We start from the raw sequence: 13,766 nt of genomic DNA on the forward strand, positions 1-13,766 counted from the left end.
AAATAACTATCTTCGGTTATAGTCACAGCCGTGTATATTCCCCCCCAAGCCGATACCACGGCAGCCCTCAAGGAACTACACAGAACTTTATGCAATCTGAAATCCACATATACTGAGGACGCATTTATTGTTGCTGGGGATTTTAACAAAGCAAATTTGAGGGAAACGCTACCGAAGTTCTATCAACAAATTTGACTGTATTACTCGCCCTGGTAAAACACTCGATCATTGCAACTCCCCCTTTTGAAATGCCTACAAGATCCCCCCTTCTGCAAATCAGATCATGACTCCATTTTGTTCCTCCTTTCCTATAGGCAGAAAGTCAAAAAGGAAGTACCCGTGCTAAGGTCTATTCAACGCTGGTCTGACCAATCGGAATCCATGCTTCAAGTTTGTTTCGATCACGCGGACTGGGATATGTTCCGGGTCGCCTCTGAGAATAACATTGACGTATACATGGACACGGTGACTGAGTTCATCAGGAAGTGTATAGGGGATGTTGTTCCCACTGTGACTATTAAAACCTAGCCAAACAAGAAACCGTGGAAAGATGGCAGAATTTGTGCAAATCTGAAAGCGCAAACCACCGCATTTAACGATAGCATTTAACCATGGTCACTGGGAGTATGGTCAAATACAAACAGTGTAGTTATTCCCTCTGTAAGGCAATCAAACAGGCAAAATGTCAGTACAGAGACAAAGTGGATGAGGCCCATTCCCAAGGACTGTGGGCTCTCGTTGTCTGTGGCCAATGGGAGTAAGACATTTAAGCGTGTTAACCCTCGCAAGGCTGCCGGCATAGACGGCATCCTTAGCCGTGTCCTCAACGCATGCTCAGACCAGCTCGCTGGAGTGTTTACAGACATATTAAATCTCTCCCTGTCCCAATCTGCTGTCCCCACTTACTTCAAGATATCCACCATTGTTTCTGTACCCAACAAAGCAAAGGTAACTGAACGACTATTCACTTCAGCATTCACTTCTGTCATCATGAAGGGCTTTGAGAGACTAGTTAAGGATCATATGACCTCCACCTTATCTGTCACACTAGACCCACTGCAATTTGCATACCACCCCAATAGGTCCATAGGCGATGCAATCTTCATCACACTGCACACTGCACACTGCCCTTTCCCATCTGGACAAGATGAATACCTATTTAAGAATCCTGTTCATTGACTATAGCTCAACCTTCAACACCATAGTACCCTTCAAGCTCATCAACAAGCTCGGGGCCCTGGGTATGAACCCAGCCCTCTGCAACTGGGTCCTGGACTTCCTGATGGCTGCCCCCAGGTGGTGAAGGTGGGAAACAACACCTCCACTACGCTGATCCTCAACACATGGGCCCCACAAGGGTGCGTGCTTAGCCCCTTCCTGTACTCCCAGTTCACCCCGCCAACTCAATCATCAAGTTTGTAGACCACAGTAGTAGACCTGATTTACCAATAATGACGAGTCAGCCTACAGTGATGAGGTGAGGGCCCTATTGGAGTGGTGCCGGAAAAAATAACCTCTCCCTCAACGTCAACAAAACAAAGGAGCTGTAGTGGAGAAGGTGAACATTTTCAAGTTCCTCAGAGTACACATCACTGACAATATGAAATGGTCCACCCACACAGACTTTGTGGTGAAAAAGGTGCAATAGCGCCTCTACAACCTCAGGAGGCTGAACATTTTTTGGCTTGGCCTCTAAGACCCTCACAAACTTTTACAGATGCACAATTGAAAGCATCCTGTACGGCAACTGCACCTCCCACAACCGGAGGGCTCTTCAGAGAGTGGGGCACACTACCTGCCCTCCAGGACACTTACAGCACCAGATGTCACAGGAAGGCCCCAAAAAAAGATAATAGACATCAACCACTTAATTCCATTCTTTTACTTTTAGAATTGTTGTGAATTGTTAGATACTTCTGCACTGTTGGAGCTAGGAACACAAGCATTTCGCTATACCCGCAATATCATCTGCAAAATATGTGTATGTGACCAATAAAATTGGATTTGACTTCGAACTGGACTGTGTGTTTACATGCAGTAGCAACAACGTGACTTTAGATCATTAGAACGCATTCGCCAAAGTCACAAAATACACCTGAATGGATTTCTGCAAATATGTAAACACCATGGGAGTCCCCTTACATTTTGGAACTTTACAGTCCTATTTATCAAACAACTATAAATGTTAGTTATGCAGTTATGCACAACAAAAAGATCAACAACTAGTGCTAGCCAGAGCAAGATGAGCTAAAATCTAATGAAGGAACATTAGATAAACTCTCAAAGTTTTTCAGCTAGTTGGCTGTCAAAATTGCACTGATAAACAATGGGGAATTGTAGCCTACTCATCCTTCTGCAGCTTTCCTGCCAATGCATGCTTGTCCCAACCAAGCACCCAAGCTAACTGGCTGAAGTTGCTAGCTAGCAACTTCCAGACACAAATGAGAGAACACCTCACTTTGACAATTTTACTCGCTAGTTAGGCTGTTTACATGTTATCTAGAGCATTCTTGACTAACTATTACTTTTTTTAGTCTACATTTACTGACATTGGTCAGCGGGTGTTGCTTGTTCGTAAATTCATCAGTTGTTCTGCGCTCAGGCACACTCAGACGAGAGTGCTCTGAAATCGGAGTAGATAGCCAGAGTGAATTTACAAACACAAGAGATATGCTAACTGGAAAACAGTCGTTCAAGTTCTTGCTTGCTAGCTAAATGACACCTGCATCTTTATCTGTGTATTGCCACCAAAAAATGATATCAGTGGAAAAGGTCAGTCACTCACCCACTTCTCCAATGCCATGACATGGCATCCTCCTAGCAGCTAGCTATCTGGTTATCTAGCTAATGTTAGGCTCCATGTTTTTAGCTTGCTACATAAACAGATACGCTAGCCTATTAGCCACACTATGACTGACTTGTAATCATTGCCCCTGCGAGTTTTATTGTATTGACATTCCCAGCCTTAGTTACATTTGTCTGTTATTGAGTCATTGAAACTGAAACAGTACATCCCAAATGGAGGAGGAAAACAATATACCAGGCCAACTTTGATTTACAACCCGATAGCAATATTATTTGGCCTATCAAGAAATGTATTGGTGAATTATATTAATAATGCATTGAACTGCATCCATCTATTTTGCCAACAATGCCTTAGTGTACAGTGGTGGCCAAAAGTTTTGAGAATGACACAAATATTAATTTTCACAAAGTCTGCTGCTTCAGTTTGAATGATGGCAATTTGCATATACTCCAGAATGTTATGAATAGTGATCAGATGAATTGCTATTAATTGCAAAGTCTCTTTTTGCTATGCAAATGAACTGAATCCCCCCAAAACATTTCCACTGCATTTCAGCCCTGCCACAAAAGGACCAGCTGACATCATGTCAGTGATTTTCTCGTTAACACAGGTGTGAGTGTTGACGAGGACAAGGCTGGAGATCACTCTGTCATGCTGATTGAGTTTGAATAACAGACTGGAAGCTTCAAAAGGAGGGTGTTGCTTAGAATCATTGTTCTTCCTCTGTCAACCATGGTTACCTGCAAGGAAACATGTGCCGTCATCATTGCTTTGCACAAAAAGGGCTTCACAGGCAAGGATATTGCTGCCAGTAAGATTGCACCTAAATCAACCATTTATCGGATCATCAAGAACTTCAAGGAGAGCGGTTCAATTGTTGTGAAGAAGGCTTCAGGGCGCCCAAGAAAGTCCAGCAAGTGCCAGGACTGTCTCCTAAAGTTGATTCAGCTGCGGGATTGGGCCACCACGAGTACAGAGCTTGCTCAGGAATGGCAGCAGGCAGGTGTGAGTGCATCTGCACGCACAGTGCAGTGACTTTTTGAGGATGGCCCCCCAAAGAAATGCCACCCCACACCATGACTGACCCACCGCCAAACCAGTCATGCTGGAGGATGTTGCAGGCAGCAGAACGTTCTCCACGGTGTCTCCAGACTCTGTCACGTCTGTCACATGTGCTCAGTGTGAACCTGCTTCCATCTGTGAAGAGCACAGGGCGCCAGTGGCGAATTTGCCAATCTTGGTGTTCTCTGGCAAATGCCAAACGTCCTGCACGGTGTTGGGCTGTAAGCACAACCCCCACCTGTGGACGTCGGGCCCTCATACCACCCTCATGGAGTCTGTTTCTGACCGTTTGAGCAGACACATCCACATTTGTGGCCTGCTGGAGGTCATTTTGCAGGTAGCGGAGGTAGCGGTCCTCCTGCTGGGTTGTTGCCCTCCTACGGCCTCCTCCATGTCTCCTGATGTACTGGCCTGTCTCCTGGTAGCGCCTCCATGCTCTGGACACAATGCTGACAGACACAGCAAACCTTCTTGCCACAGCTCGCATTGATGTGCCATCCTGGATGAGCTGCACTACATGAGCCACTTGTGTGGGTTATAGACTCCGTCTCATGCTACCACTAGAGTGAAAGCACCGCCAGCATTCAAAAGTGACCAAAACATCAGCCAGGAAGCATAGGAACTGAGAAGTGGTCTGTGGTCACCACCTGCAGAACCACTCCTTTATTGGGGGTGTCTTGCTAATTGCCTATAATTTCCACCTGTTGTCTATTCCATTTGCACAACAGCATGTGACATTTATTGTCAATCAGTGTTGCTTCCTAAGTGGACAGTTTGATTTCACAGAAGTGTGATTGACTTGGAGTTACAATGTGTTGTTTAGGTGTTCCCTTTATTTTTTTGAGCAGTGTACTTCGGTATTCCATAGTAAACATCTGACAAAAATATCTAAAGACACTGAAGCAGCAAACTTTGTGAAAATTAATATTTGTGTCATTCTCAAACCTTTTGGCCACGACTGTACAGTCTTACCTTTGGATTGTGGATCAATGACATGGGGGTATCAGTCTCAGTGACACCCAGAGAACATTAGCGTTGTAGCTTTTATTGCAGGATTCTGAAACAACTGTGAATTGAGACACATTGATTGTCAACCTATGTGTATTGAACACTATCCCCTAGGAAAAACAATACTGCATGGATGTTTTGGAATCTGATAACTCTGAGGAGGACGTTGGGAAAAATATCTTGGGGATTGTGTAGACTGATACCCCATTTCATTGATCCCCAATCCATAGGTAAAGCTGTACCATGCAACATGAATGTCAATACACACAATAGGCTGACTGGGGAGGTGATGTCACATGGTCACAGTCCCGTGATGAGAGCTACAACGCTAATATTTGTGTAAACTCTTCACAGTTGTGTTCTGTGGGTGTCACCGAGTAAACTGATACCCCATTTCATTGCTTCACATTCCAACCTTGTTTAACATGATCTGATTTTATAATAGAACTGTGTTATTTGACATGTTAAATTAAAACCTTATTTAACGCATCAAATAGTGTTATTGTCAAATAGTTATTTGACGGGTATCTTTTTTTTGACATGCAAAGCCCAAACGGCATTCCGTAGTATATCGTGAAGCTTATAGCAGTGACGCTATTACTGTGTAACTTCGTTAGGGCAACATCTGAAAAATAGCGCACTTGGTAGTGTGTACCGGTGCTCGACCAGTCGCGAAAGCCAACATCACCCACGATAGAGAATGGTTGATTGTCCAGGGCAATAAATCCCATTATCTTGGCGTTTCATGGATTTCCTATTTGAGTTGTCTTGCTGAAATGTTGTTATTATTTCCAGTGACTGCTTGTCTTGTTGACTGCTCGATCCACACAGCAGACATTGTGTGCTATGGTTATGAATGCTGTGTTGTACGTGGCGTCATTACGTCATATACCTACGTCATATAGGTATGCATGTCAGCTTTGACATCGGTTTTGCACATCGGCATTAAACTAGACATCGGACCGATACCAATGTTGGCATTTTTAGCTAATATCGGCCTATTCCGATATGTTCTCGGATATATCGTACATCCCTAATATTAATGTTTCAATAATATTTGGCCTGGCAAAACAGTTTTATGTGCTGACTGAATGGAAGCTGATAATTATGAAATTACGAGTCCTTGCTGTCCAACACCAAGGCAAGACCGTGACACTCAATATGTCGTCTGGAGACCAGACTCGAGTACTACAACACTGAAAATCAATACTGCTAAATTCATTGTTTTTTGTAATTTACAATTTTCCCTGACTGACTTGCTTTTATTTTGGTGATTGTTAGTTCCCAATGATTATATTATTTGAAATTATATAGGTCCGCTATCTTCTCTAAATACTTCATCTGGTTTCAGTCATTTAAGTTTGTGTTTTTCCATCCAGAAAATGTATTTGTACTTAGCCGTTCCCCGGAAAAAACACTCAGGCAGCCGGCCCAACGATTCCAAATTGCAGAAAAATCCATCTTTCTTTGTAAGTACTATCGGTTGCTCGGTTGCCTGTTTTCCGGTCTGCCCATGGAGATTGCGGTATTCAAACATGCATATCTTGAGATGAGTGAGTATATGTAGCAAGCTACATGTTTTAATTATCAACAGTCCTGCCTCAGCAGCTGCAGCATAACAGTTGATTAAAAACTTCTTATGGATCAGTGGGACGCCTCGACAACTTCCGGTGAAATTGCAGAGCGCCAAATTTAAATTAAATTACTATAAATATTTAACTTTCATGAAATCACAAGTGCAAAATAAAGCTTAACTTGTTGTTAATCCATCCGCCGTGTCAGATTTAAAAAAGGCTTTACGGCCAAAGCAAACCATGAGATTATCTGAGGACAGCGCTCAGCACACAAAACATTACAAACAGTTAGCAGCCAAGTAGATTAGTCACGAAAGTCAGAAATAGCAATAAAATTAATCACTTCCTGTCTTGTTTTGCACACTTTGTACAAAATAATAAAATGCAGTACTACAGGATATTTCTTAACGTAGCTCTTTATTAGCTAGCTATAACTGGGATGTTCAGGTATCGCCAACCAGGATCAAACTGCCCATTATCTAACCATTTGGGTGGTCTTAACCAATCATAGCACAGTATGATATGGTGGTCAAATGCATCCAATTACAATTCAGTATGTTTACACATATGAATATTAAATCCCCCTTCTTTTAAAACAAAAAATAAGTGTTTCCATATTCTAAGCGTTTCTTTTGAATACATGCTCTGTAGTTTGAACTCAAGGTAAGTAACCATTTATATTGCTTACTACACCAACTGAATCAACATAGACTCTGAAACAATGATCCAACATACTGTTACTTTTCAAGCAAGGGATTCTCAGCAACTCAGCTTTCACTGTAGAAATAACATCTTAACATTTCAAACAAATACAATACCAAAGCATTTCAAGTGAACTTTCAATAACAAGTTTACAGTCTGCAACTCTTTCAGGGCAGCGATCCGCCTACACCCTTTGACATTTCACAGGTCTAGGACAGCTCTGGGCTTGACCTCTCTTCCTGACCTTGTGCGATATGATGCTGAGCATGCGTCTGTCAGTCAACAGTTCTTGTGGTGTTGCAGGTAAGTACGGTGTATGTTGTGCTGTGTGTGTGTTTAGTCCATCACGTTCTCTTTCAGGGGAACAGTTCATCTCATCAGTGTGTTGTTCTTTTGTGTTCAGTAGGTGATGACGATTGCGGCGGTACACCGCTCCTTCTGCGGTGCGGACGTGATATGAACGTTCAGTGTCAGCTGGCTGGATGACGACTGCTGGCTTCCAGAGGCCATGCTCCTGGATTCTAACTGACTCTCCTTTGATCAGTGGTGGCAGTGGTCTAGCTGACCTGTCGTAGTATCGCTTTTGTTGTTGTTGTCTCTGTGCACGTTTTTCATACATTTCCTTGTAGCTGGTCGACCTCAGGTTGCAGCTGCTGGTTGGTGCTGGGAAGGATTGAGCGAAGTCTGTGGCTCATCAACAGCTGGGCTGGTGATTTGAAGTTGTCAACTGAAGTTGTGCGGTATTCAAGGAGCCTGAGGTAGGGGTCTCTCTTGTCTGCTTTTGCTTTGTCCATGAGTGATTTAGCAATCTGCACTGATTTTTCAGCAAGGCCATTACTTTGAGGGTAATGTGGGCTTGTGGTGACATGTGTAAACTCCCATGCTTTTGTGAAGGATTCAAACTCATTTGATGTGTAACAGGGCCCCTTGTCATATATTAAAGTCTCTACAATGCCATGCCTGGCAAAGGCTGCTTTCAGCTTGTGTATCACAGCTGCAGATGTGGTGCTGTGAAGCTTGTCGAGTTTGAAGTATCTGTTGTAGTAGTCCACTGTTACGATGTAGTCCTTGTTGTTCCAGGTGAACAGATTGGTTGCCAAGACCTGCCAGGGTCGGTCTGGGATACAGTGAGGTAACATTGGCTCTTTGGTGTTTGAGGGGCGTCGTTCAAGACATATGGCGCATTTACCAACAATGTCCTCTATTGGTTTGCACATTCCGGGCCAAAACAAAATGTCCCGTGCTCTCTGTTTGCACTTTTCCATGCCCATGTGTCCAGCATGGATCTTTGTCAAAATCTCTTCTCTGAGACTGGTAGGAATAATGATTTTCTCTCCTTTGAAAATTGTTCCGTTGATCTGTGATAGTTCATCACGATGGTTCCAGAATTCTGAGATGCTCTGAGGGCATTTTCTTCTCTCCTCAGGCCATCCATCCTGTATGACTTTCCTCAGCTGTGTGAGTTGCGAGTCCTTATCTGTTTCTGCTTGGATCTCCTTCAGTTTTGTGTCACTAACTGGTAAGTTGCTGTACACAGTGTGCACTTGCATGTCCATGCCTTCACTGAGGCTGCTGTCCTTATAGGTAAGAAACTTCCTGGAGAGTGTGTCTGCGACAGGGGTGTATTTTCCTGGACGGTGAGTGATTGTGAAGTCGTATTTTTGTAGTTGAAGGATCATTCTCTGTAGCCTTGGCGGGGCTGCGGCTAGTGGTTTCCTCATAATTGACTCAAGGGGCTTGTGGTCGGATTCCACAATGACGTGTCGTTCATATATGTACTGATGGAAACGTTTACATCCGAACAGAATGGCGTAGGGCTCCTTTTCGATTTGAGTGTAGTTGATTTCACAGTATGTGAGAGATTTTTAAGCGTAGCCGATGGGTTTCCTTCTTGCAGTAGCACTGCACCTAGTCCATACTTCGACGCGTCCACTTGGAGTCTGAGCTCTTTGTCGGGGTCGTAGTGGGCAAGGATTGGTCCTGGTTCTCTCGTGATCAAGTCTTTAACATTCTGGAAAGCAATGTCGTGCTGCTTGTCCCAGAGAAATTCACTGGACTGCTTTAGCAGTTGACGCAGGGGTGCATTAGCATTGGAGAGACTGGGTGCGAACTTGGCTAAGTAGTTGACCATGCCAAGCACTGTTTCCAGCTCTGCACAGTTCTTTGGTGGCTCCATTTATTTTATGGCTGAGATCTTCTGTGGATCTGGCTTGATTCCATTTGCTGTGAGAAGTTGTCCAAAGTAGCTGACCTTTGTAGCGCCGACTGTGCTCTTCTCGGGGTTGAGCCGGACTCCTCTCTCGTGGGACCTTTGCAGCATCGCGCGGAGGTTTCGGTCGTGCTCCTCTTTGGTTCGACCATAGACAAGGATGTCGTCCACAATTGCCACAACTCCGTCGAGGCCTTCGTACACTTCGTCGATTTTTCGCTGAAACTCGTCTTGGGCTGAGATAATCCCAAAAGGCAGGCGACTGAACCTGTAGCGTCCAAACGGTGTGTTTAATTTTGTGAGCTTAGATGACTCTTCTGTGAGCTTGATAGCCCAGTAGCCTGATCTAGCATCCATGACACTGAAGTAGTGTGCTCCCGCTAGCTTGTGTGTGATGCCATCTAGCGTCGCTAAAGGGTAATGTGGGCGTTTGATAGCCTTGTTCATGTCTCTTGGGTCGAGGCATACTCGGAGCTTGCCTGTGCGTGGTTTCTCTACCACCACTAACGCGTTTACCCAGTCAGTCGGTTCTGTAACCTTGGTGACTATGTCAGATTGCTCCATGCTCTCCAACTCTTTCTTCAGACGGGCACGGAGAGCAAGGGGAATCATTCTCTGTGGGTAGACCACAGGGGTTCCGTCTGGGTCAAGGTGAATGGTACATTGTCCTGGGAATAATCCTATTCCTGTAGAAACATCAGCAAACTCCTCCAGTACATTTGTCTGTCTCTACTGGTGCTGTCACTAATAAAACTAGCTTGATGAGGTCCATGTCTAAACATGCTTTAAGACCTAGCACTGCAGGTGCTCTAGTGTCAACAACATAAAAGTCCAACATAATTCCACTTTCCTTGTATTTGCATTTGAAAGTGCATGTGCCTTTTACTGGGAGCTGTTCACCACCATAACCAGTCAGTCTGTGCATGGTGGGCTGTTGCTCACACTCAGATGTCAAGCTGCGGTACTTATTCAGAGGAATAATGTTTACTTGTGCACCAGTGTCTAGTTTGAACTTTAGCTTTGTGCCTTGTGTTCCTATCTCAATGTCAGCAAAGGCTTGCTCTGTCTCTGATATTTGACTTTTCTGTGTCACTGAATCAATAAACAGTTCATCAGCGTTTGACTCTTTGATTGACATTTCATCTTTACTCACTGTGTGTACTGTTTTTCCATGGTAAGCTCTGCACACTTGCAAAGTGATTCCATTTTCCACATTTAGTACACTGTTTGCCTTTAGCTAGGCAATTTCCTTGTTCGCCATGCACTTTGTATCCACATGTTTTGGGGCATTTTGAGTCTGTGTCACTCTGTTTTGGAGTTATGTCTCTCTCCGTTCTAAACACGCTCTCTGTGCACCGGAGGTGTGCTTTTATGTCTGCCTGACTGCATGCACTGCTTGTTCACGTGATGCACTCGTGCTGCCGAGCAAAATGGTTTTAATCTGAGCCTGTGCTAGCTCATGAGATCTGGCTATGTCGATAGCTTTGTCCAGCGTTATCTCAGACCCAACATTCAAAAGTTTCTCTCTCACTCGCGGTGAGTGTATTCCAAATACAATACGGTCCCTGACCATCTCATCCTTGTTTGCATAATCACAGTCTTTCACAAGCAGACGCAGCTCTGTCACAAACTGTTCAAAAGACTTGCTAGCTCCCTGTACTTTCTCATGGAATTTGTACCTAGCGAATATCGTATTGGTCTTCGGCGCAACATATGCTTCAAAACGATCGTAGTATATTTTCAGTACCTTTGATTCAGCCTCGGTAACTGTCCATGTTTTGTAAATATCTCTCCCTTTTTCACCGATCCAGAGGAGCAGGTAGCTGCATTTTTCCTCTTCTCCTCTGTCCTTCAGAGGACCCGTGAACATTAGCTCCACATGCAGTTTGTACTTACGCCATGCATCGGATAAGTTTGTAGACTGCCAGTCCTTTCGAGGTGAAGGAACTCCAGAAAAATCTATCTTTTAAGACCTTTTACTCTGACACCATGTCTTGTTTTGCACACTTTGTACAAAATAATAAAATGCAGTACTACAGGATATTTCTTAACGTAGCTCTTTATTAGCTAGCTATATAACTGGCATGTTCACGTATAGCCAACCAGGATCAAACTGCCCATGACCTAACCATTTGGGTGGTCTTAACCAATCATAGCACAGTATGATATGGCTGTAAAAAGCATCCAATTACAATTCAGTATGTTTACACATATGAATATTACACTTATCTTTGGTGATCTTCGTATGATTGCACTCACAAAGCTCCTAGTTACACAATAAATATTTGTTTTGTTCAATAAAGTTCCTCTATATATCCAAAAACCTCCAATTTGTTGGAAATGCGGTCACAAGAGGCAGACGAAAATTCCAAATAGTATCCGTAAAGTTCATAGAAACATGTCAAATTATGTTTATAATCAATTCTCAATAGTGTCAAGAAACAAGAAAGGCACGCTCTCGGGATTGCGCACCAAACAGGTTGGGGACTTTCCACTGGCCTCTCATTGAAAAAAAAAAGATTAAAAAAAAAGATTAAAGATTTAGATGCACTATTGTAAAGTGGCTGTTCCACTGGATGTCTTAAGGTGAACGCACCAATTTGTAAGTCGCTCTGGATAAGAGCGTCTGCTAAATGACTTAAATGTAAATGTATTGAAACTGCTCATTCTCCCTCGTTTTTCAGAATAAAGGCCTGAAACAATGTCTAAAGACTGTTCACAACTAGTGGAAGCCATAGGGAATAGAATCTGGGTCCTATCCCTTTAAATGGTGGATAGGCTTTCAATGGAAAAACACCCATTTCAAAATAATAGCACTTCCTGGATGGATTTTCCTCAGGCATTTCAGTTCTGTTATACTCACAGACATTATTTTAACAGTTTTGGAAACTTTAGTGTTTTCTATCCAAATCTACCAATTATATACATATCCTAGCTTCTGGGCCTGAGTAGCAGGCAGTTAACTTTGGGCACGCTTTTCATCCAAAATTCCGAATGCTGCCCCCTATCCCCAAAAAGTTTTAACAGTTGATTTACATAATCCATATTTGGTCTGGTTGGCTGATACGTGCAGTAGAGAAGCAGAAAGAGAGGAGCAGCTGCATCTACAACCCAACCCCCTCCTTTCTTCAGTCGGGATTTGCACGTGTTCCAGCAGCAGCAGCAACAGAGGTAGTTTACTCTAGCTAACCACCATATACAAAAATACCCACACCGGCCACTAGCCAGCCTGCCATCAGTTACCATGAGGTAGATTATGAATATTATATTATAAAGTTATTATTTATTAGCATTGAAGATAAATCCCAATCAGTAGGATAAAAAAAGTATCTGAGTTAGCTAACTAGCAGATTTACATAAATGATAGCCCACCCTCTTTTTCCGTCAATCATGTCTTTTGAGGCAACTAGCTTGCTTACAATTTGAAAGTTGCAGAAATAAATAGGCCTTTAAAAATAAAAAAAAACCCTATTTTGAATTATGACTCTTTTTAAAACAATTCTGGTACAAAATAAGCATATCTTTATTATTTAACCCATTTTATCATGTTAGGGATGTTTGATCTTTGCATGAAACCAATGAATGAACTTCAGGCTGGTCCGGGACTCCCTGCTACGATTCTATTGTAATCACTCATAGACGTGTCTGGCATCATTGGTTATTGCAGTAATCTATTAATATTTGACATAGCCTCAAAGTAGGAGTCTAAAATATAGCTGACGTTGATATTTAGCTGCAGGTCGGGTTGCAAAGGATTTTTTCCAGAAATTTTCCATGGGAAGTTAAAAAGGTTAGCTTATAACAGTGAACCTTTTTTGTGGGATACACAAAAGGCAATTCTAGGTCTTGTGGCATATTTTGGTTAAACTATCCCCAATTCAATGAAATTGCAACCCTCTGCATGCACAGTGCATCACATGTACAGCTGATTCTCAAGATCTTGCACACTAATGAGATGCTATTGAGCCCACACTACTACTGTAACGAGTACGCTGAGAGTCGGGAAGCAAATTCAGGAGTGAGTGTTATAATAAATTAACACAACATAATACAAAATAAGAAACACGAACAAGGCACAGACATGACACTGGAACAGTGTGGGGAAGGCCTGGGGAAGGAACCAAAGGGAGTGACATATATAGGGAAGGTAATCCGGGAGGTGATGGAGTCCAGGTGAGTCTGATGACACGCAGGTCTGTGTGACGATGGTGACAGGTGTGCACCATAACGAGCAGCCTACAGGTGCTCCCTACAGGTCGGAGAGGGAGCACACGCGACAGTACCCCCTCCCCGACTCGCGGCTCTTACCGCAGGACACCAACCAAAATGACGATCCCGGGGATCAGGAGCGGACCGGTCACCTCTGCTGAGGCGCGGGAAACCTGTCAATCCGGCTGAGACGTGG

The sequence above is a fragment of the Oncorhynchus nerka genome, linkage group LG1 (genome assembly GCF_034236695.1).
Source record: "Oncorhynchus nerka isolate Pitt River linkage group LG1, Oner_Uvic_2.0, whole genome shotgun sequence".
Classification (NCBI taxonomy): domain Eukaryota; kingdom Metazoa; phylum Chordata; class Actinopteri; order Salmoniformes; family Salmonidae; genus Oncorhynchus; species Oncorhynchus nerka.